Source organism: Hordeum vulgare, chromosome 5H (genome assembly GCF_904849725.1).
Source record: "Hordeum vulgare subsp. vulgare chromosome 5H, MorexV3_pseudomolecules_assembly, whole genome shotgun sequence".
In the NCBI taxonomy this organism is placed as follows: domain Eukaryota; kingdom Viridiplantae; phylum Streptophyta; class Magnoliopsida; order Poales; family Poaceae; genus Hordeum; species Hordeum vulgare.
The window spans coordinates 377,454,571-377,480,403 of record NC_058522.1 but is presented as its reverse complement, the minus strand read 5'-3'; positions in this window follow the sequence as shown (position 1 = coordinate 377,480,403).

The window sequence follows — 25,833 nt, the reverse complement described above, 5'->3', positions numbered from 1 at the left end:
GTTGCATGAAAATCCCTACTCATTCACATTGATATCTATTGATGGGCATCTCCATAGCCCGTTGATACGCCGAGTCGATGTGACCATCTCCTCCTTTTTGCCTCACATCCTCCACCACACTCTATTCCACCTATAGTGCTATATCCATGGCTCACGCTCATGTATTGCGTGAGAGTTGAAAAGGTTTGAGAAAGTAAGAGTGCGAAAACAATTACTTGGCCAATACCGGGGTTGTGCATGATTTAAATTCGTTGTGTGGGGATGATGGAGCATAGCTGAAAAGGACGTGGATGTCGCCTAGAGGGGGGGTGAATAGGCGCTTTAAAATAATTACGGTTTAGGCTTGAACAAATGCGGAATAAACGAAACGTTTAATTTGTCAAGCACAAAACCTACAACAACTAGGCTCACCTATGTGCACCAACAACTTATGCTAAGCAAGATAAACAACTAAGTGATAGCAAGATATATGACAATAAACAATATGGCTATCACAAAGTAAAGTGCATAAGTAAAGGGTTCGGGTAAGAGATAACCGAGGCACGGGGAGACGATGATGTATCCCGAAGTTCACACCCTTGCGGATGCTAATCTCCATTGGAGCGGTGTGGAGGCACAATGCTCCCCGAGATGCCACTAAGGCCACCGTAATCTCCTCACGCCCTCGCACAATGCAAGATGTCGTGATTCCACTAAGGGACCCTTGAGGGCGGTCACCGAACCCGTACAAATGGCAAACCTTGGGGGCGGTCACCGGTACCCGTACAAATTGCTCAGGGCAATCTCCACAACCTAATTGGAGACCCCGACGCTTGCCCGGAGCTTTACACCACAATAATTGAGCTCCGAGACACCACCAAGCTTCTAGGACGCCAAAGCATCCACGAAGAACAATATCTATGGTACTAAGTACCAAAGGGTAATAAGCTTCTCAACTTCGCACGCCCACGTATCACCGTGGAGAACTCAAACCGATGCAATTAATGCAATGGCAAGAACACACGAAGTGGTCAAGTCTCTCACACTCAAATCCCTCCACCACAACAAAAGCTATGGAGAAATATGAGAGGAAGAACAAGGAGCTCACAAAGAACTCCAAGATCTAGATCCAAGGGGTTCCCCTCACATAGAGGAGAAAATGATTGGTGGAGATGTGGATCTAGATCTCCTCTCTCTTTTACCTCAAGAACAAGCAAGAATCATTGGAGGGATTGAGAGTAAGCAAGCTCTAAGAATGTCAACAATGGAGGTAGAACATGAGCTCAACGTATAGATAAAGCCAAGGGAGAAGAAGAACCCCTTTATATAGTGGGGGAAGGAATCAGACCGTTATCCCCACTTACAGCCCGAGCCCAGCGGTACTACCGCTAGCTGCAGCGATACTACCGCTGACCCTCCAGCGGTACTACCGCTGGCTGCAGCGGTACTATCGCTGAGCCCATGATAGCACAAAGATACTACCGGGCCAACCACCGCCAAGGAAGTCTTCGCAAAAAGTCCGACGTAGTACAGCCGAAAGGATGACGGTACTAAAGTCCTGAAGCGGTACTACCGCTGACCAGGGGCGGTACTACCGCCAGCTCTAGCGGTACTACCGCTAGGGCCAGCGGTACTACCGCTAGCCACTAAAACAGCCATAACTTTTGCATACGAGCTCTGAATCGAGAAAACCCAAGCTTGTTGGATTCAGGACGACAAGAGCTATCCAAACATCGAAAAAACCCAATCTTAAGACTATGCAGATATGAAAATGCCAATGATATAGAGATGTGAGACCTCTATGAATGAAGAACCAGCAAAAACTCCAACATCGAAAACATCATAGTAGATGCATATGGACTCTGTTTTCGATGATACCAATCTTGTCATGAAGATGACCATAAGCTCTAAAACTCACAAAGAGAAACACCAAATAAGAACCAATAAGTATGATGCAAGGATGCAAATGGTTTGAGCTCTCAACGAACGATACGATCAAGCTACTCACTTGAGAGGCCCCCTTGACAGTACAACATTCTATCCTAAAACAGAAAACCTATCAAGGGCAAACCTATACCTTGCACCCCGACCTCTAGAGCTAGATGATGATCTTAGCTTCCTTAAGATGGATCACCTTTCTTGATTGCGTTGGCTTGATGAAGAATAGTTGATTGCTCCCCCATACTCACTATGGGTGAGCCACTCTTCAGCATATCTTCACAAGTCCATTGCCACCACAATGGACGGCAAGCATCAAGCATTATATATTCGTGTTGATCCACTTGAACTTGCACACCGCAATATTGATGACGATCACCACTTGACGTCATCCTTCATGGGTTTTATGAGATCTTCCTTTTGACGCAAGCCCATGGAAACACACCTAACCTCCACATAGAACTCTCACGAAGACCATGGGTTAGTACATAGACACGTAATGGGCAATGCTTACCATACCATCGGGTCACTTGATCCCTCTCGGTACATCTTGTACGCTTTGTGTGTTGATCATCTTGATTTACTCTTTGTCTGAGATCTTGATCAACCTTGTGTCTCTATGACCATTCTTTGGATAATACCTTGAATACCATCTTGGTCATCATATAAACTCCTTGAACCCAACAGATGAACTTCAAGAAGTGCCTATGGACAAATCCTATAAATATAACTTAACGCAACCATTAGTCCATAGGAATTGTCATCAATTACCAAAACCACATATGGAGATATATCCTCTAACAATCTCCCTGATACGTCTCCGTCATATCTACTTTTCCGAACTCTTTTGCCCTTGTTTTGGACTCTAATTTGCATGATTTGAATGGAACTAACCCGGACTGACGCTCTTTTCAGCAGAATTGCCATGGTGTTGTTTTTGTGCACAAATAAAAGTTCTCGGAATGTCCTGAAAATTTACGCAGATTTTTCTGGAATAAAAGAAAAATACATGCGTAAAGATCCACCGGAGGGGGCGTGCCAGTGGGCCACAAGCCCCTGGGCCGCGGCCACCCCCCTAGGTCGCGCCGTGAGGGCTTGTGGGGCCCACGTGGCACCACAGCCCCCAAACTCAGATCTATATCTTCCGTCTTGCCCGGAAAAAATCGGAGAGAAGGTTTCATCGCATTTTACGATACGGAGGCGCCGCCACCTCTCGTTCTTCATCTCGAGGGCAGATCTGGAGTCCGTTTCGGGCTCCGGAGAGGGGAAATCATCGCCATCGTCATCATCAACCTTCCTCCATCGACAATTCCATGATGCTCTTCATCGTTCGTGAGTAATCTCATTGTAGGCTTGCTGGACGGTGATGAGTTGGATGAGATCTATCATGTAATCGAGTTAGTTTTGACGGGGATTGATCCCTAGTATCCACTATGTTCTAGATTGATGTTGCTACTACTTGGCTATGCTTAATGGTTGTCACTAGGGCCCGAGTGCCATTATTTCAGATCTGAACCTATTATGTTGTCGCTAGTATATGTGTGTTTTAGATCCTATCTTGCAAGTTGTAGTCACCTACTATGTGTTATGACCCGGCAACCCCGGAGTGACAATAGCCGGAACCACTCCCGGAGATGACCATAGTATGAGGAGTTCATGTATTCACCACGTGTTAATACGTTGGTCCAGTTATTTATTAAAAGGAGAACCTTAATATCCCGTAGTTTCCATTAAGACCCAGCTGCCACGGGAGGGATGGACAATAGATGTCATGCAAGTTCTTTTCCCTAAGCACGTATGACTACATATGGAATACATGCCTACATTAGATTGACGAACGGGAGCTAGTTACTTATCTCTCCGTGTTATAGCTATTACATGATGAATCACATCCATTACACTCATCCATCACCGATCCACGGCCTACGAGTCTTTTACTACTGGTCCTTGCTATGTTACTTTGTCTAGGCTTGTCCCTTGCTACAAAAAGGGATTGGGTCACTTTGGTACTATTGTTGCTACTGCTGTTCCTTGCTACATCGCTGTTACTTGTTGCAAGACTATTTCGACACCGTTGTCGGGAAAGAATAGTTCTCCATTCACGTGCAACACTGGCGCCATTGATACAACAGTTAGGAATAGTCTACCGTCAACAGTTCTATTTCTGACACCGTTTCTATCATACTACTTTGCTACTGATACTTTGCTTGCAGAAACTAATATTTCAGGTGTGGTTGAATCTGATAAACTCAGCAGCTAATACTTGAGAATATTCTTTCGCTTCCCCTTTGGTGAATCAACAAATTTGGGTTGAATACTCTACCCTCGAAAACTGTTGCGATCCCCTATACTTGAGGGTTATCACTCCCCCATTTTGGTAATTGATGACAACTACTTCAAGAGAGTTTATATAAGGAAAATAAGCATAACCAAGCACACACATGCAAAGCAATAATGCATGCATACAAGATGTAAATGCTTATGCAATAAAAGCAAAACCCTCTAAGCATAATCAAACTAAACTCTCTAAACTTCTCCCCCATTGGCATCGATTGCCAAAATGGACAAAAAGTTTAGAAGGCCAATATAGTAGGTGGTCCTCCAAGAAGTGTGTACTCCTCAGCAAATGAATGCAAAGAAATGCACATATACAATGATAAGAAATTGGAGGAAAACGAATTATATCGAGGACCTACAGATTGCAAATAAAAGAATCGTATGCCACAAGGACATACAAAAATAGAGGCAAGCAATCAAAAGATACCAGATGGAACAAACAATCATATGGTCCTTCGAACCACATGAATAAAAGATATTATGATAAAAGCAATGAAGTGTTTTATCAAAACTAGAGAAGCTCCCCATGATTTGTGCACTAATAAGAGATTTTTTTTTGTATTTGATACAAGTGCACAAAATAGGATCGTTGCTCCCCCAAAATTAATAAAAACACACAATGAGTGCAAGAAGATAGATGAGACAATAAGCATATTACTTGCACAAAACAAATGGTTGAGCAACATGTAAAAGAAGCAACTTAAGAATAGGCTCAACCAAAATAATGTGTGTGAGTCATGGCAAAGCACTTGAGAATACTAAGATAAGGATGAGCATTACTCATCAACATAGTCTTGATGAAATAAGACACAAAGTGCAAGACATATCATTCCCACACACACATACTAGAAAATGGGTTCACAAGCTTACTAATAAACAAAATAAGAACCAACACTTGTGACAACCCATGGTGAAGATAGGAAATAAGAACCTTGTCAAGAGGAGGGATACCAATCGAAATGGAAAAACCATCATCAAGACAAGCATGAGGAAAAATAATCTTCACGGCCAAAGAGTGCATCAAGATGTAGGAAAATAAGATACGCACTCAAGACAAATCCTTTCACGAAGCCACCAAAGGCTGAAAAAGGAAATGCAACGGTGGACGTGAAATAAAAGAGGATATCAATTAGAGATGTAAGTTCTCTCATGTGTAAAAGATTCTAAGTAGAGGACAATCATGATGATATATATCGACAAAGAAGGATGTACAAACGAAATGGTTACAAGAAGGAACAAACAAGATATCCAAAAGGAAGTCATAAATATATCAATAAGATCTTTGCTTGGAAGCATAGCACATGGCCTAATATTTTCTTATTGTACAATATGAATTTCCAACATACGAACATCAAAGACATCCCAACTAGCAATAAGACATCATCGTTCGGATGCTTTGAGAAAGCAAACAAGTACTACAAGAACGAATCACGAGATTCATGCCATGATGCAACCTGGAAAAGAAAAGACGGGTTTGGGCCTTTGCAATAAATGAATGCATTAAGTAGATACTTGTTACCGAGACAACATTGGATTGATGTAGTAGATGGTTGTTCGTTTTCCCTTGAAGAGGAAAGGGTGATGCAACATAGTAGCAGTAACTATTTCCCTCAGTTTGAGAACCAAGGTATCAATTCAGTAGGAGTATCAAGGCAAGTCTCCAAAGTACCTGCGCAAGAACAAACAAACTTGCACCCAACGCTATAAAGGGGTTGTCAATCCCTTCATGATTGATTGCAAGGTGAGATCTGAAGGCGGAAAGTGCAACAAAGTGAAAGTGTAGAGCTGAAAATATGAAGTGAAGTAGACCCGGGGGGCATAGTGTTCACTAGAGGCTTCTCTCATCATAGCAAATATTACGGTGGGTGAACGAATTACTGTCAAGCAATTGATAGAACCACGCAAAGTCATGATGATATCGAAGGCAATGATCATACATATAGGCATCCCGTCCGAGACAAGTAGACCAATACTGTCTGCATCTACTACTATTACTCCACACATCGACTGCTATCCAGCATGCATCTAGTGTATTGCGTTCATAACAAACATAGTAACGCCTTAAGCAAGATGACATGATGTAGAGGGATAAATTCATGCAATAGATATAAACCCCATATTTTTACCCTTGATAGCAACAACATGATGCGTGCCTCGCTACCCCTTCTGTCACTGGGTGAGGTCGCCATACGGTATGAACCCAGAACGAAGCACTTCTCCCATTGCAAGAATCAAAGATCAAGCTGGCCAAACAAAACCCACAACTCGAAGAGAATTACAAGGATATGAAATCATGCATATAAGAGATCGGAAGAAACTCAAATAAGATTAATAGATAATCTGATCATAAATCCACAATTCATCGGGTCTCGACAAACACACCGCAAAAGAAGATTACATCGGATAGATCTCCATGAAGATCATGGAGAACTTTGTATTGAAGATCCAAGAGAGAGAAGAAGCCATCTAGCTACTAGCTATGGACCCGTAGGTCTATGGTGAACTACTCACGCATCATCGGAGAGGTCATGGTGTTGATGAAGAAGCCCTCCGTATCCAAATCCCCCCTCCGGCAGGGCACCAGAACGTGCCCAGATGGGATCTTGCGGAGACAGAAGCTTGTGGCGGCGGAAAAGTACTTTCGATGATCTCCTGATTTTTTCTAGGATTTTAGGGAATATATAGGCGAAAGACCTAGGGCGGGGGGGGCCCAGGGAGCCCACAAGCATGGGAGGCGCGGGCCCCCCTGGCCGCGCCATGAGGGCTTGTGGGTTCCCTGGTGACCCTCTGCCTTGGTTCTCAAGTCTCCCGATCGTCTTCTGTTTCGGAAAAAATCTTTTCGGAAGTTTTATTCCGTTTGGACTCCGTTCAAAATTCTGCTCTAAAAAGGGTCAAAAACACGGAAAAACAGGAATTGGCACTTGGCACTGAGTTAATAAGTTAGTCCCAAAAAAGATATAAAAGGCATACAAAACATCCAAAGTTTGACAAGATAATAGCATGAAACCATCAAGAATTATAGATACATTGGACACGTATCACTCGTCATAAAGGGTTACCTCGACGCAAGCTTTGACACTGATCCGGATGACTCTAAGTCTCAAACCGGATACATATTTATTCTTAATGGGGGTGCGGTAAGCCGGTGCAGTTGCAAGCAAAGCGTTGTAGCAGATTCTACGTGTGAAGCGGAGTACATGGCTGCCTCGGAGGCAGCTAAGGAGGGTGTCTGGATGAAGCAGTTGATGACGGATCTTGGAGTTGTGCCGAGCGCACTAAATCCAAAAACTCTATTCTGTGACAACACTGGTGCCATTGCTTTAGCAAAGGAACCAAGGTTTCACAAGAAGACCAGACACATCAAACGACGCTTCAACCTCATCCGTGACTACGTCGAAGGAGAGGACATAAATATTTGCAAAGTGCACATGGATTTGAATGTAGAAGATCCGCTGACTAAACCTCTTCCACGGGCAAAACATGATCAACACTAGAACTGTATGGGTGTTAGATTTATTACAATGTAAATCGCATGGCGATGTGAGGACTAGATTATTGAATCTAGTGCAGGTGGTATACTGTTGGAAATATGCCCTAGAGGCAATGATAAAATATTTATTATTATATTTCCTATTTCAATATAATCATTTAATATCCATGCTGTATTGAATGAAACATAGATACATGTGTGGATACATAGACAAAACAATGTCCCTAGCAAGCCTCTAGTTGGCTAGAAACTTGATCAAGGATAGTCAAGGTTTTCTGACTATATGCAAGTGTTGTCACTTGATAACTGGATCACATCATTAGGAGAATCATGTGATGGACTAGACCCAAACTATAAATGTAGCATGTGATCATGTCATTTTGTTTCTATTGTTTTCTGCGTGTCAAGTATTTGTTCCAATGACCATGAGATCATATAAATCACTGACACCGGAGGAATACCTTGTGTTTATCAAACATCGCAACGTAACTGGGTGACTATAAATTGCTCTACAGGTATCTCCGAAGGTGTCCGTCGAGTTAGTATGGATCAAGACTGGGATTTGTCACTCAGTGTGACGGAGAGGTATCTCGGGGCCCACTCGGTAATACAACATCACACAAGCCTTGCAAGCAATATGACTAAGTGTAAGTCACGGGATCTTGTATTACAGAACGAGTAAAGAGACTTGCCAGTAACGAGATTGAAATAGGTATGCGGATACCGAAGATTGAATCTCGGGCAAGTAACATACCGAAGGACAAAGGGAATGACGTACTGGATTATATGAATCCTTGGCACAGAGGTTCAACCGATAAGATCTTCGGAGAATATGTAGGATCCAATATGGGCATCCAGGTCCTGCTATTGGATATTGACCGAGGAGTGTCTCGGGTCATGTCTACATAGTTCTCGAACCCGCAGGGTCTGCACACTTAAGGTTCGATGATGTTTTAGTATAGTTGAGTTATATGTGTGGTTACCGGATGTTGTTTGGAGTCTCGAATGAGACCACGAACATCACGAGGGTTTCCGGAATGGTCCGGAAACGAAGATTAATATATAGGATGGTTTCATTTGGTCACCGGAAAGTTTCACGCATTTCTGATAGTGTACTCGGAGTGACGAATGGGTTCCGGGTATTCACCGGGAGGGGCCCACCCACCCGGGAGTGAGCCCACTGACCCTAGGGTGGTGCACCAGCCCTTAGTGGGCTGGTGAGGCTAGCCCAATAGGGCCATGGCGCCACAAGTGGAAAAACACCAAAGGAAAAAAGGAAAGAGGGAGGTGGGAAGGAAGGAGTGGACTCCTTCCCCCAAACCGAATTGGGGTGGGAGTCCACCTCCTTGCTACTGCAACAAAAGACCTTCCAACGGCGCCAGAAATAGGAGTGTTGCTTGATACTCCTCAGCAACGGCACCAGGAATCCTTTAGGTGCGGCTACGCCTTCAGGGACTTCCTAGGCAAGTATGCAAAGGATTTCCCCCGTGGCCTTGGAGCCTTGCGTTGGTGTTCCCTCGAAGCGGAAAGGGTGATGTAGCGTAGCGGTGGTAAGTATTTCCCTTGAGAACCAAGGTATCAATCCAGTGGAGGAGTATCTCAAGATCCTGCACAAACACAAAAGCTTGCTCCCAACGCTATGAAGGGGTTGTCAATCCCTTATAGATTGTTTGCCAAGTGAGAACTGAAAGCAACAAAGTAACAAAGCAAAGTAAAAGCGGAGGTGTAAACGATGGATGTGAATAGACCTGGGGGCCGTAGTGTTTACTAGTGGCTTCTCTCATGAAAGCAAGTAGACGGTGGGTGAACAAATTACTGTCGAGCAATTGATAGAACCGCGCAAAGTCATGACGATATCTATGCAATGATTGTATCTATAGGCATCATGTCCAAAAAAAGTAGACCGATACTTTCTACATCTACTACTATTACTACACACGTCGACCGCTACCCAGCATGCATCTAGTGTATTAAGTCCATAAGAACAGAGTAACGCTTTAAGCAAGATGACATGATGTAGAGGCATAGTCTCAAACCAATGATAAAACCCCCATCTTTTTACCCTTGTTGGCAACTACTTGATGTGTGCCTTGCTGCCCCTACTGTCACTGGGAAAGGTCACCACATGGTAGAACCCAAAACCAAGCACTTCTCCCATTGCAAGAATCATAGATCTAGTTGGCCAAACAAAACCCAAGACTCGGAGAGACTTACAAGGATATCAAATCATGCATATAAGAAATCAGAAAAGACTCAAATATATATCATAGATAATCTGATCACAAATCCACAATTCGTTGGATCTCGACAAACACACCGCCAAAGAAGATTACATCGGATAGATCTCCATGAAGATCATGGAGAACTTTGTATTGAAGATCCAAGAGAGAGAAGAAGCCATCTAGCTACTAACTACGGACCCGTAGGTCTGAAGTGAACTACTCATGAGTCATTGGAGGGGGATTGATGATGATGAAGAAGCCCTCCAACTCCAAAGTCCCCTCCGGCAGGGCGCCGGGAAGGGTCTCCAGATGAGATCTCGCGGAAACAGAAGCTTGCGGAGGCGGAAAAGTATTTTCGAGGCTCCCCTGATTTTTTGCTGAATATTTGGGAATTTATAGGCCAAGGATCTAGGTCAGGGGGCGGCCAGGGAGGCCACAAGCCCTAACACCGCTGCCTCCCCCTGGTGGCGGAGTGGGAGCTTGTGGGCTCCCTGGAGCCCACCTGGCTTGGCCCACAGGCCCCCGTGATCTTCTTCCGTTCGGGAAAAAAAATTCGGGGTTTTTATTCCGTTTGGACTCCGTTGCAAAATCAGATCTGAAAAGAGTCAAAAACACAGAAAAAACAGGAACTGGCACTTGGCACTAAATTAATAAGTTAGTCCCAAAAAAGATATAAAAGGTACATAAAACATCCAAAGAAGACAAGATAACAGCATGAAACCATCAAAAAATATAGATACGTTTGAGACGTATCATTCCTCCCTTCGATCGACGCACCTTGGAGCTCCTTGACCCCCAAGGCTAGCCCCTCCCGTCCTCCTATATATACTGGTGGTTTTAGGGCTTTTGAGACACAACTTTTGCCACGTGCAACTCAAACCTATACCACGTAGTTTTACCTCTAGATCGGATTTCTACGGAGCTCTGGCGGAGCCCTGCACAAGTAGATCATAACCAACACCGGAGCGCCGTCACGCTACCGGAGAACTCATCTACTTCTCCGTCTCTCTTGCTGGATCAAGAAGGCCGAGATCGTCATCGAGTTGTACGTGTACTGAACGCGCAGGTGTCGTCCGTTCGGCGCTAGATCGGAACGGATAGTGGGATGGATCGTGGGACGACGGTGATTTGAATCACGAAGTTGTAACACTACATCAACCACGTTTCTTAACGCTTCCCGCTTAGCGATCTACAAGGGTACGTAGATCTAATCTCCTCTCGTAGATGGACATCGCCATGATAGGTCTTCGCGTACGTAGATCATTGGAAAAAATAAACTTGATTCTTAGTAATGGTTTTGTGATATGACGATATGATATGTGAGTCATGTTGATGAGTAATTGTGCTTTAGTAAGAATATTGATGTTAAGGTTTGTGATTTCCTATGCTAGCACGAAAGTCAATAGGTATGCAATGAAATTTATATCCTACTTGTGGTGCATTATTCGGTGTTACTTATGCTTAATGGTTGGGTACGAGATTTTTCGTTTCTTGGTTGGTCGCTTCTCAATCTTTTTGCTAGCCTTCATTTTGCACTAAGTATGATCACTACTTGTGCATCCAAAACCCTTTAAACTAGTTTTGCCATATGAGTTCACTATACCTACCTATATGCGGTATTTCCATGTTGTTCTAAGCAAATTTGCATGTGCCATCTCTAATTTTCAAAATAAATTTATGTTTTGTGTGCTCTACCGCTCGCAAGGCGGTGAGGGGTGGCCAATATTTTCCAAGCTGTATGTGTTATTCTCACGATGAGTGTTTATTCACTTGCCATTGCACGAGAGTATGGCAAAGGTATTAGGGATGCCCAGTCCCGAAATGAAAAAAATGAATTTACTTTTTGTTGTCAAATAATAAATTCCTTGGGAGGTGTTGGTATGGAGGGCACCCGTGGATATGGACAAGCCATGGAAAGTGAAAGTAATGGTGGAAAAAGGAATAAACTTTATTTTCTGTTTGGGAACCACCTATGATGTATTTAGAATGGAAAGTGTTGGGAGCTCTAAGCCGTTTTCGTTGGTGGGAAAAGTATGCCACCAAAAATGTTTTTATCTCTCAATTTTCGCTTTGAGCTCTGGAACCTCTACAAATCCCTACTTCCCTCTACAAAGGGCCTTTATTTTACTTATGCAATTTTTATTTTGAATTTGAGTCTCCATCTTCTCTCATAAAGCACCAACTAAGGGGCACTATGATCGTATTTGAGCATTGGGTGTAGCTAATATTCGAGTGTGTTTCATGAATGGATCAATGATTGAGCATAATGGGCTAGGGATAACTTGCTTTAGGGTTGATATTGTGAAAGACATGGTTGCTTGTTGGTATGCTTGAGTATTAAAGTCTTCATGTCAAAACTAGACTATTGCTTTGAACCATATAAAAGTCCAAATGTCCATGCTTTAAAAAAAAGAAATGTGATGAACATGTTAGGCAGCATCCCACATCAAAAATTCTGTTTTTATCATTTACCTACTCGAGGACGAGCAGGAATTAAGCCTCGGGATGCTGATACGTCTCCAACGTATCTATATTTTTTTATTGTTCCATGCTGTTATATTATCATTCTTGGATGTTTTACAATCATTTTATATCATTTTTCGGTACTAACCTATTGACATAGTGCCTAGTGCCAGTTTCTATTTTCTGCATCTTTTTTACATCGCGGGAAATCAATACCAAACGGAGTCCAAACGCAGCGAAACTTTTTGTGAATTTTTTTGGCGCCAGAAGACATCCAGTGGCCCAAGAACACACGTGAGGGGAGCTCCGATGGGAGCACAACCCACCAGGGTGAGCCTGGGGGCCCAGGCCCACCCCAGTGGGTTGTGCCCTCCTCGTTGGCCTCCTGCACCGCCTCTTTGCTGTATAAATACCCCAATATTCCATAAACACTAAGGAGGGGGATGAAAATCAATTCCAGCCGCTACAGAGTCCAGAAACATCAGATCCAATCTAGACACCATCACAGAGGGGTTCATCATGTCCATTGCTGCCTCTCCGATGATGCGTGAGTAGTTCTTTGTATACCTACGGGTTCGTAGTTAGTAGCTAGATGACTTCCTCTCTATCTCTTGATTATCAATACAATGGTCTCTTGGAGATCCATATGATGTAAGTCTTTTGCGATGTGTTTGTTGGGATCCGATGAACTTTCAGTTTATGATCAGATCTATGTTTTTATCCATGAAAGTTATTTGAGTCTTCTTTGATCTCTTATATGTGTGATTGATTATAGCCTCGTATTTCTTCTCCGGTATTTGGGTTTTGTTTGGACAACTTGATCTATTTATCTTGCAATGGGAAGAGGTGCTTTGTGATGGGTTCGACTTACGGTGCTTGATCCCAATGACAAAAAGGGAAACGACACTTATGTATCGTTGCTATTAAGGATAACAAGATGGGGTTTATTTCTACATAAATAGATCTTTTCTACATCATGGCATCGTTCTTATTGCATTAATACATTTTTCCATGAACTTAATACACTAGATGCATGCTGGATAGCGGTCGATGTGTGGAGTAGTAGTAGTAGTAGATGCAGGCAGGAATCGGTCTACTAATCTTGGACGTGATGCTTATATAATGATCATTGCGTAGATATCGTCATGATTATTTGAAGTTCTATCAATTGCCTAACAGTAATTGTTTTCCCACCGTTTGCTATTTTTCTCGAGAGAAGCCACTAGTGAAACCTACGGCCCCAGGGTATCTTTTCATCATATTTGCCTTTGCGATCTATTTTCCTTTGCTTTTATTTTCAGATCTATTAAACCAAAAATACAAAAATACCTTGCTGCAATTTATTTGTCCCGCGATCTATTTATCCTATCTACCACTTTTACCTCACATTATTTGCCTATCTTGAGGCGTCGTACCCAAAAGGGATTGACAACCCCTTTAACACGTTGGGTTGCGAGTATTTCTTATTTGTGTGCAGGTGTAGTTTACGTGGTGTGAGGAGGTTCTCCTACTGTTTCGATAACCTTGGTCTCATCACTAAGGGAAATACCTACTGTCGCTATACTGCATCATCCCTTCCTCTTTGGGAAAATACCGACATAGTTCTAGCATACATCAACATGTCACAGGATAGCATGTCAGTTATGCTCACAACGACATAGGTACCAAGGGCATGGGACTAATAGAACCATTTTCCTACTCGTTAAAAAGAGGCGGGCCAATAGGCAAAGTTCTCATCCACCGGCGGCTACCAGAATGTTATCCACAATAGTAACATGGTCTTATTGACAGAGTTATACACCGAGGTTTTTACCTAAGCAGGGAACTCCCACTGCTCAGATAAGTTTAGATTTCAAGAAAGATTAAACATACCAATGGAGGGGGAAATGTGTTTAAACACAATTATCAAGAATAAAACCTTCCCAAGGACAAGCAGAGCATGATGTCCATGAAAGGATAGAGAGTAGATAATCATCTAGGTGAAAGGGCAAGGAGAATCATGATGTTTACCCTTACAACATTGTTTGGATAATTGATCAAGAAAAATTTAGCATTGCGCTCCCAATGTTCCTGTTGACGTTCGAAGTACCACATCCGTGCTTCGAGGTAGCATCGACAGGGTCATCATATAAAGGTACGACTTTGGGTACACAAAGGATCCATCATGAACAACTTATAAAATAAGTCATATGATTTCCTTAGGGGAGAATGGCTAACCTTACCAAGGAGGATAATATAACAATAGGTCCTCTGGCTAGGTGTGATAGACAACACACCACCGTACCAGGTTACATAAAGACCAAATTTATAATTATTGCGAAATGTTCCAACCATCATATCTACCCGAGATTCAGATATGATTGGTGTCAGGATATCTCAGACTTGGGATGCATGAGAAGAAAATGGGCAACAAAAATTGACGAGATGATGATGCAAGATTCTGGGGATATGGACTATGGAAGAAAGTCTTGAATCATGAGTTGGAGTGTAAGACACATGAACACAATATCGAGACATTCGTGCCCACATGGAAATCTTATAATGAAATGCAACCAAGTTCTGATTTGGGAACAATCATCGAGGATAACAAAGTCCTTGTGTAGGCCTAGATTAGCTCTTATGAAGGAACCTCTTTTCGTTGGTCAAATTAGTCAGTGGCTTGGGGTGCTAATAAAAAGTTATATGAAGTGAAGATAGCAAATCTCCAAAACATATAACGCTTTGCACATGCGTGAATGATTGGGGATGATCCCACATGAAGCGAAACAAAACTTTCTCATATTCACGACAGCAAGAATACACGTGAACTTTGGGAAAACACTTCTTCTAACAAACATATTCTTAATGAGCTAGGCAAAAATATAATGCTTTCAAAAGTTTCATCATGAAACATGGAGAGGTAGAGGGTGTGGCTGATGGGCTCAGCAACAATCCCTCAAGTTTTGATAGGGATTAATTTCCAAAATTATAAGGACAAAGTGATATCATTTGTCCGATTAAATGATATAACGATGTGTGCTCGAGGAAACATCAACAATTAAACATGGACCGAAGGGTGCACTGAGAAATATAGACTGATAGCACGAACAATGCTAAAATGGTGACTCAACAACAAACACACTAAGAGTGAAACTGCCAGTCATTAACTTCAAAGTAGTAGGGTTGCCAGAAGTATTGGAATCACACATTAGATCTCACTTGTTGGTATTTTAGTTAGAAACAATAACGGGACCAAGAAATGAATGGTGATGGCGAGAAGTATCACTATATCAAGAATTCTTAAGAGGTGCAACAATTCTCACAACATTCTTGAGATAAAAGATGGTAATACTCCAAGGTACAACATAACGTAAGCTGGATAACAAGGAACTCAAGGGACAAAACAAAACACGACCAAGTTTGTGTTGGAAGGAAGGCCATAAGGTTGCTTATGATAATACAAATCATCGTGGCGAAAAGGATGGTATTTATCATCATGAATTCGGGATATCCTGGAAAATCTCAGAATGATGATGATGATCACGACACATCTATTGATAAGTTACATGAATATGTAATCGATCAGCAATGACATCAAGCAAAGGAATGGTGAATCGAAAAGTTGTTGAAACCACTGATAAGATTGCTAGCTTAGAATCAAAATTGTCTTTCAAGACAACCAACATGATGTTGAAAGCTTGACGCAAGCTTAACACACAGTTGGAAATGTGTTCCTAGGGACGAAGGACACAAATAGCATGGTCAAGCTCTAGCATGACGATGTTGATGTAGCCTGACAACTTGGAATGACATGATCGAGTACTGATACGTCCATTTTTCATCATGTTTTGCTACTATTATTTATAATGTTTTTATGGATTCTACCACTTGGAAGAGTAACTCTAATGCCTTTTCTCTCATAATATGCAAGGTTTATATCAAGTGGGAGAATACCGACACAAGGAATTCTGGACCTAAAAAAAGCTACGTCAGATATACCTATACTTCACACCTCCAATTGAGATGAAAATTTATAGGGATTTTGTTTTGTAATATATTAAAAAAATACTGGAATGAAGAAGTGACGAAAGGGGTCACCAGGCGGCCACTAGACACCAGGACGCGCATGGGACACCTGGCGTGACCTGATGTCCAGTGGTCCACTTGGCCCACCTCTGGTGCCCATCTTTTGGTATATATTCTCCTCCGACCTAAAAACTTAAGGAGAGGACTTTTTGGATGAAGCATCGCCGCTTCGAGGCCAAACCTGGGCAGGAGCACTTTTGCCCTCCAGCGGAGCGATTTCGCCGGAGGAACTTCGCTCTCGGAGGGGGAAATCGAGGCCATCGTCATCACCAACAACCCTCTCATCTTAGGGAAGCTAATCTTCATCAACATCTTCACCAGCACCATCTTCCTATAAAATCCCTAGTACATCTCTTGTACTCAATCTTGTACAGGTACCTCGAATTGGTACCTGTGGTCTATCTAGTAGCGTTAATTACATCTCATAGTTGATGCTTTATGGTTTACATGGTGGAAGATTATATGTTCAGATCAATTATGCTATTCAATACCTCTATGATCATCAATATTTTGATCACTTGTGAGTAGTTACTTTTGTTCTTGAGGCCACAGAATAAATCATGTTGCAAGTAGTCATGTGAAGTTGATATTTGTTTGATATTTTGATGATATGAATGTTTTCATTCCCTTAGTCGTGTTAAGTGAACGTCGACAACATAACATTTCACCATATTTTGGGCATAAGGGAATGCATTGTGAAGTAGTAATAAGAGGGCGGGTTGCGCGAGTGACAGAAACTTAAACCCCAATCTATGCACTACTTCGTAAGGGGCTCATTTGGATCCCTATGTTTAATGCTATGGTTAGAATTTATTCTTAATACATTTCTCGTAGTTGCGGATGCTTGTGGGAGGGTTAATCATAAGTGGGAAGTTTGTTCAAGTAAGAACATCACCCATGCACCGGTCCACCCACATATCAAATTATGAAAATACCGAACATGAATTAACCAAACATGGCGAAAGTGACTAGATGACATTCCCGTGTGCCCTCAAGAACTCTTTGCCTATTATAAGAACTTGTTTTGGCCTGTCCTTTTCCACAAAAGGATTGGGATACCCTGCTGTACCTATTGTTACTATTGCTACTTGTCACTTGTTACAATTATCTTGCTATCGAACACGTTGTTACCACTATTTTAGTGCTTGTAGAAATTACCTTACTGAAAACCTCTTTGTCATTTCCTTATGCTCCTCTTTGGGTTAGACACTCTTACATATCGAAAGGACTATGATTGACCCCTATACTTTTGGGTCATCAAGACTCTTTTCTGGCGCTGATGTCGGGGAGTGAAGCGCCTTCGGTAAGCGGAATTTGGTAAGGGAAAACCTATATTGCGTGTTGAAATTTACTGTTACTTGTCACTATGGAAAGTAATCCTTTGAGGGGTTTGTTCGGGATATCTTCACCTCGACCAGAAACACCAAGAGTTGCCCCTCAACCTTCTTCACCTAGTGAAAATATTTATTATGAAATTCCTTCGGTATGATAGAGAAACTACTAGCTAATCCTTATGCAGGAGATGTAACAAAATATCTCGATTTGCACCTAATCTATGTGGATGCAATTTGTGGATTATTTAAGATTGCAGGTTTATCTGGAGATGAAGTCAAGAACAAGGTTTTCCCTTTATCTTTGGGGGGATCATTGACATTGTATAGGCTATGTGATGATACAAGATCTTGGAACTGGAATCGATTCATCGTGCTCGCAATTTAATCTATAAGTTTTGGCCTAGTGAAGGAGAAAGTATTGTTGTAGCTCGGGGGAGGCTGAAGACAACGTTATATTCATGCCTCAATCATGAGCTCTCAAGAGAAATTGTTGTTCAGAATTTTTATGCTCGGCCTTCTCGTAATGATCAAACCATGCTCGATACTTCTTGTTGTGGTTCTTTTATGAAGAAGACTTTTGAATTCAGGTGGGATCTTTTGGAAAGAATTAAATTCAACTCTCAAGATTGGGAGCTTGATGAAGGTAAAGAGTCAGGTAGAAAACCCAAGAGTGATTGTGTTAAATCTTTTATGAATACCGATGCTTTCAATGATTTTAGCACTAAGTATGGACTTGACTTTGAGATAGTAGCCTCATTTTGTGAAACCTTTGCTACTCATGTTGATCTCCGTAGAGAGAAGTGGTTTAGATATCATCCACCTATTAAATAAAAAATTGAATAACCAATTAAAGTTGAAGTTCAAACTATAATTTACAACGTTGAAAGTGTTGTGCCTACTGCTTACATTGAAAAACCACCTTTCCCTGTTAGGATAAAGGAACATGCTAAAGCTACAACTATGGTTAACAAAGGTTATGTTAGAACAACCAAACCCTTTGAGCAAATCAATGTAGAACCTAGTACCCCTATGGTTAAAGATATCTTGGTAGACAATATTGATGGGCATGTTATTTATTTCTATAATAAAGATACTAGAATTGCCAAACCTGATACTAAAGACAAGAATAGACATGTTGTTGGCATGCTTGTTGTTTCAGACAAAATAGGAGATCATTGCTATCATGTCTTATGTGATATGGGTGCTAGTGTTAGTCTTATCCCTTTTACTTTATATCAATAAATTATGCGTGAGATAGCACCCGTTCAGATAGAAGAGATAGATGTTACTATTAAACTTGCTAATAGAGACACTATCACACCACTTAGGATTGTTAGAGATGTTGAAGTCTTGTGTGGAAAAGTAAAATACCCTACTGATTTTCTAGTACTTGGCTCACCACAAGATAATTTTTGTCCCATAATATTTGGTAGAACCTTTTGAACACTATCATGCTCAAATAGATTGCAAAAAGGAAATTGTCAGTGTTAATTTTGGTGGTATGTCTCATGAGTTTCATTTCTCCAAGTTTAGTAAGCAACCCCATGATAAAGAATTTCCTAGTAAAGATGAAGTAATAGGTCTTGCTTCTAGTTCCATTCCTCCCACGGATCCATTAGAACAATATTTGCCACACCATGAAAATGATATGCACATGCATGAAAGGAATGAAATATATAATATGTTCTTTGAGCAAAAACCTATCCTTAAGCACAACTTGCATGTTGAAACTCTATGAGGTCCTCCTCCACCCAAGGGTGATCCTGTGTTTGAATTAAAGCAATTTGTTGACACTTTGAAATATGCTTATCTTGACGAAAATAAGATATATCATCTTATTATCAGTGCTAATCTTACAGAGCATGAATAGGAAAGATTACTAATGTTTTTAAGGAAGCACCAAGCTGCTATTGGGTATACTCTTGATGATCTTAAGGGCATTAGTCCCACTCTCTGTCAGCACAAAATTAATATGGAACCAGATGCTAAACCCGTTGTTGATCACCAACGAAGACTGAATCCCAAAATGAAAGAAGTGGTGAGAAATGGAATATTAAAGCTTCTAGAAGTAGGTATAATTTATCCCATATCTCATAGTAGATGGGTAAGTCCTGTTCATTGTGTCCCTAAGAAAGGAGGTATCAGTGTTGTTCCTAATGATAAAAATGAACTCATTCCACAAAGAATTTTGACTAGCTATAGAATCGTAATTGATTTTAGAAAGTTAAACAAAGCTACTAGAAAAGATCATTCTCCTTTATCGTCCATAGACCAATTGCTAGAAAGATTATCGAAGCACGCACATTTTTGCTTTCTAGATGGCAATTTTGTTTTCTCTCAAATACCTATGTCACAACCTGATCAAGAGAAAATCACCTTTACTTGTCCTTTTGGAACCTATGCTTATAGACGTATGCCTTTTGGATTATGCAATGCACCTTCTACCTTTCAAAGATGTATGACTGCTATATTCTTTGATTTTTGTGAAAAGATTGTTGAGGTCTTCATGCGTGATTTTTTCATTTATGGAACTTATTTTGATGATTTCTTAAGCAACCTTGATCGAGTTTTGCACACATGTGAACAAACAAACCTTCCCTTGAATTGGGATAAGTGCCACTTTATGGTGAATGAAGGTATTGTCTTGGGCCATAAAATTTCCGAATGGGGTATTGAGGTGGATAAGGCTAAAGTTGATGCAATTGAGAAGATGCCATGTCCTAAAGATATCAAAGGTATCCGTAGTTTCCTTGGTCATGCTGGTTTCTATAGGAGGTTTATTAAAGACTTCTCTAAAACTTCTAAGCCTCTTACTGATTTATTACAAAGGGATGTTCCTTTCGTTTTCGATGATGAATGTGTAGAAGCCTTTGAAACACTTAAGCAAGCCTTAACTTCTACACCTATTGTTCAACCAACTGATTGGAACTGGCCTTTTGAAATTACGTTTGATGCTAGTGATTATGTGGTTGGTGTTATTCTAGAAAAAAGAGTTGATAAGAAACTAAATGTCATTCATTATGCTAGTAAAACTCTAGATAGTGCCCAGACAAATTATGCTACGAGTGAAAAGGAATTCTTAGAAGTTGTATTTATTTGTGATAAATTCAGATCTTACATTATTGATTCTAAAGTAATTGTTCACACTGATCATGCTGCTATTAAATACCTCATGGAAAAGAAATATGTTAAGCCTAGACTTATTGTTGGAAATATGCCCTAGAGGCAATAATAAAATGGTTATTATCATATTTCCTTGTTCATGATAATCGTCTATTATTCATGCTATAATTGTATTAACAGGAAACAGTAATACATGTGTGAATAAATAGATCACAATGTGTCCCTAGCAAGCCTCTAGTTGGCTAGCTCGTTAGTCAATAGATGATCATGGTTTCCTGATCATGGGCATTGGATGTCATTGATAACGGGATCACATCATTGGGAGAATGATGTGATGGACAAGACCCAATCCTAAGCATAGCACTAGATCGTATTGTTCGTATGCTAAAGCTTTTCTAATGTCAAGTGTCTTTTCCTTCGACCGTGAGATTGTGAAACTCCCGGATACCGTAGGAGTGCTTTGGGTGTATCAAACGTCACAATGTAACTGGGTGACTATAAAGGTGCACTACGGGTACCTCTGAAAGTGTCTGTTGGGTTGGTACGAATCAAGATCGGGATTTGTCACTCTGTGTGACGGAGAGGTATCTCTGGGCCCACTCGGTAGAACATCATCATGAGCTTAATGTGACTAAGGAGTGAGTCACATGATGACGTGCTACGGAACGAGTAAAGAGACTTACCGGTAACGAGATTCAACAAGGTATTGGTATACCGACGATCGAATCTCGGGCAAGTTCTATACCGACAGACAAAGGGAATCGCATACGGGATTGATTGAATCCTTGACATCGTGGTTCATCCGATGAGATCATCGTGGAGCAAGTGGGAGCCACCATGGGTATCCAGACCCCGCTGATGGTTATTGGCCAGAGAAGTGTCTCGGTCATGTCTGCCTGTCTCCCGAAACCCGTAGGGTCTACACACTTAAGGTTCGATGATGCTAGGGTTATAGGGAATTGTTATACGAGGTTACCGAAAGTTGTTTGGAGTCCCGGATGAGATCCCGGACGTCAGGAGGAGCTCCGGAATGGTCCGGAGGTAAAGATTGATATATAGGATGGATGGTTTTGGACACCGGAAGTGTTTCGGGCGTCACCGGTAACGTACCGGGACCATCGGGACCATCGGAGGTGGCCCTGGGGGTCCATCGAAGGGGGGCAACGACCCCAAGAGGCTAGATGGGCCAAGTGCGGGAGGGAACCAGCCCCTAGGTGGGCTGGTGCGCCTCCCACACCCACCCCAATATGCAAGTGGTGGGGAGAGGGGAAACCCTAGGCGCAGGTGGGCCTTAGGCCCACCAGGTGGTGCGCCACCCCCTCCCACCCTAGCCGCCGCCCCCCTTTCCCATCTGGTGGCTGCCGCACCACCTAGGGAGGGAACCCTAGGGGTGGCGCAGCCCCTCCCCCTCCTCCTATAAATAGAGAGGGGATTTGGCCTTTGGGAGAGAGACTTCTCCCTCTCCCTCGGCGCAGCCCTGCCCTTCTTCCTCCTCCTCTTTGCCGGTGCTTGCCGAAGCCCTGCTGGGAGACCTCGTCTCTCCATCGACACCACGCCGTCGTGCTGCTGGAGTTCTTCCCCAACCTCTCCCTCCTCCTTGCTGGATCAAGGTGCGGGAGACGTCACCGGGCTGCACGTGTGTTGAACGCGGAGGTGCCGTAGTTCGGCACTAGATCGGAATCGCTGCGAGTACGACTCCAAAACCGCGTTCTACCAACGCTTCCGCTTAGCGATCTTCAAAGGTATGAAGATGCTCTTACCCCTCTCTCGTTGCTGGTCTCTCCATAGGCAGATCTGAATATGCGTAGGAAAATTTTGAATTTATGCTACGTTACCCAACACTTATTAGGTGGGTTCTCTTGCTACAAGAATTTGATTTGCATATCATTGATACGAAAGGAGTTGAGAACCCCATAGCTGATAACTTGTCTAGGTTAGAAAATGTTCTTGATGACCCACTACCTATTGATGATAGCTTTGCCGATGAACAACTAGTTGTGGTCAATGTTTCCCATAATACACTGTGGTTTGGTGATTATGGTAATTACATTGTTGCTAAATACATACCACCTAGTTTCACCTATCAACTAAAGAAAAATAATCTTCTTTGATTTAAGACATTACTTTTGGAATGACCCACATCTTTATAAAGAGGGAGTAGATGGTATTATTAGACGTGTATACCTGAGCATGAACATGAACAAATCCTTTGAAATTGTCACTCTGAGGCTTATGGAGGACACCATGCGGGAGGTAGAACTGCAAACAAGGTATTATAGTGTGGATTTTATTGTCCTACTATGTTCAAGGATGCTCGTAAGTTTGTCCTCTCTTGTGATGAATGTTAAAGAATTGGTAACATTAGTAGATGTCAGGAAATGCATGTGAATTATTCACTTGTTATTGAACCATTTGATGTTTGGGGATTTGATTATATGGGGCCTTTTACTTCCTCCAATGGGTATACACATATTTTGGTTGTTGTTGATTATAGCACTAAATGGGTAGAAGCTATTCCAACCAATAGTGTTGATCATAACACCTCTATTAAGATGCTTAAGGAAGTTATTTTCCCATGCTTTGGAGTTCCTAGATACTTAATGACTGATGGTGGTTCACATTTTATTCATGGTGCTTTTCGTAAGTTGCTTGCTAGATATGATGTTAACCATAGAATTGCTTCTCCCTATCATCCCGAGTCTAGTGGTCAAATAGAATTAACCAATATAGAAATAAAATTAATATTGCAAAAGACTGTCAATAGGTCCTGAAAGAATTGGTCTAAGAAATTAGATGGTGCATTGTGGGCTTATAGAACATCTTATAAAAATCATATGGTATGTCTCCTTATAAAATGGTTTATGAGAAAGCATGTCATTTACCTCTTGAGTTGGAACATTAAGCTTATTGGGAAATTAAGGAACTCAATTATGATTTCAAACTTGCTAGTGAAAAGAGGTTATTATATATTAGCTCATTATATGAATGGAAAATCAAAGCTTACGAAAATGCCAAACTATTCCAAGAAAAGGTTAAAAGATGGCATGACAAAAGAATCCAAAAGTGAGAATTCAAAGTTGGCGAATATGTTCTATTGTATTCTTGTCTTAGATTCTTTGCAGGAAAACATCTATCCAAATGGGAAGGACCATATATTATCGAAGAAGTTTATCGGTCTGGAGCTATTAAGATCAATAATCCCGAAGACACTAACCCGAAGGTTGTCAATGGACAAATAATAAAGCACTACATCTCAGGTACACCAATTAATATTGAAACAAATATTGTCCAAACCATGACACCGGAGGAGCGCATTAGGGAGACCTTCCAGGACACACCAGAAGCTTTAAAAGGAAGAGGTGTGTGATATTGTAAGTAAAAGGTCTCGGAAAAATTTGCAAAAGTATTTTTTGGCAGTTTCAGAATTTTAGAAACTTTAGGAAACTAAGAAACACACGGGAACATAACCCACATGTCCACTAGACTCTAGGGTGCGCCGCCCCCCCCCCCCCTAGCGCGGCGTGATGTCTTGTGGGCCCCTCGAGTACCTTCGCGACTCGGTTTTCTTGTGGAACACGTATTCCCTTGTATAATTCTCTATATATATCTCTCGATGATTTGACCCGAGTACCATGGAGAAATCCTCTGTTCTTGTTTCGAGCTATTTTTGCCGATTGATTTGAAATTATGTCATCTCAAGGCTAAGAGGGAGAGAGCTACATTGTTGATTTCATCGCCAACCCTAAGGTCTACGGGGAGGAGGATCATTATGGCTGGACTACAAAGGAGGAAGATGAGGATATGAAAGAAAAAAAGGGGGATAGCTCCGAGGAATAGGAAGATCCACTGCCTCAACCTGGAGTTATGCACGTGGAATTCAAGAACTCAAGCATCCCCAACAAGTGCAAACCTAAGATCCAATTTATCCCTTCTTGTTTCCTGTAGGAAAGCAATGCGTCATTATGTGAAAATATATTAAAGCTGGATCCGGAGAATGAGGGTATGAGGGAGGATAATTTTAGCCTCAGACGCAAGTTGGAGAAGAAAAACACACCACCACATCCATCTTCACAACCAAAGAAGGAGACTTGAGTTCACGGGTATGGGCACTCCCCTTGGCTTGTGCCAATATTGGGGGATGCGCCCCCGTATCGTATCACCATCACCCTTCTTTTTCTTTATCCATCCTAGTTTGATCTTTAGCTATTCTGAAATCTAGTCAAATAAAAGTTTAGTTCAATCTTTTTCTTTTGAGTGCTAGTTTCGTGATCTATCTATCTATCTATGTAATCGAGTGAGAGTTATATAATAAAGTTTAGTTAGAGATTTGCTTCTCTACTTTATTGTTGTAATCAAAATAAAGAAAATAATGAGAAAGACCATATGCTAATCTTATAGTAAGTAGTGACATCACATAAGGAAGAGTATAAGTGGTTAAATTTGTTGAAGATTGACAAACATAGCATTGGTCGGTGATGAAATACATGAAATAATTAATAAGATAAGAGAAGATTTACATGCAAATACACTATCCTTGACATCTTTTATGATTGTGAGCCCCCATTAATTATAATATGCCAAAACTATTGACATTGGGCAAGGAAGACAACATAATGATTTATGCTTGTTCACATTCACATAGAAGTTATATTGTTATAGATCATCTAACATGTAGTGCTTGCCCAATACCTTTGCTGGCCAAAAACTCCGCACTAAGTACAGATACTACTTGTGCATCCAAAACCTTAAACCCAAACTTATGTATCAAGAGTTCACCATACCTACCTATGGATTGAGTAAAATCCTTCAAGTAAGTTGTCATGGGTGCAGAAAGCAATAAAAATTTCTTCTAAACATATTTGATCATTTAGGGTAAGGGAAA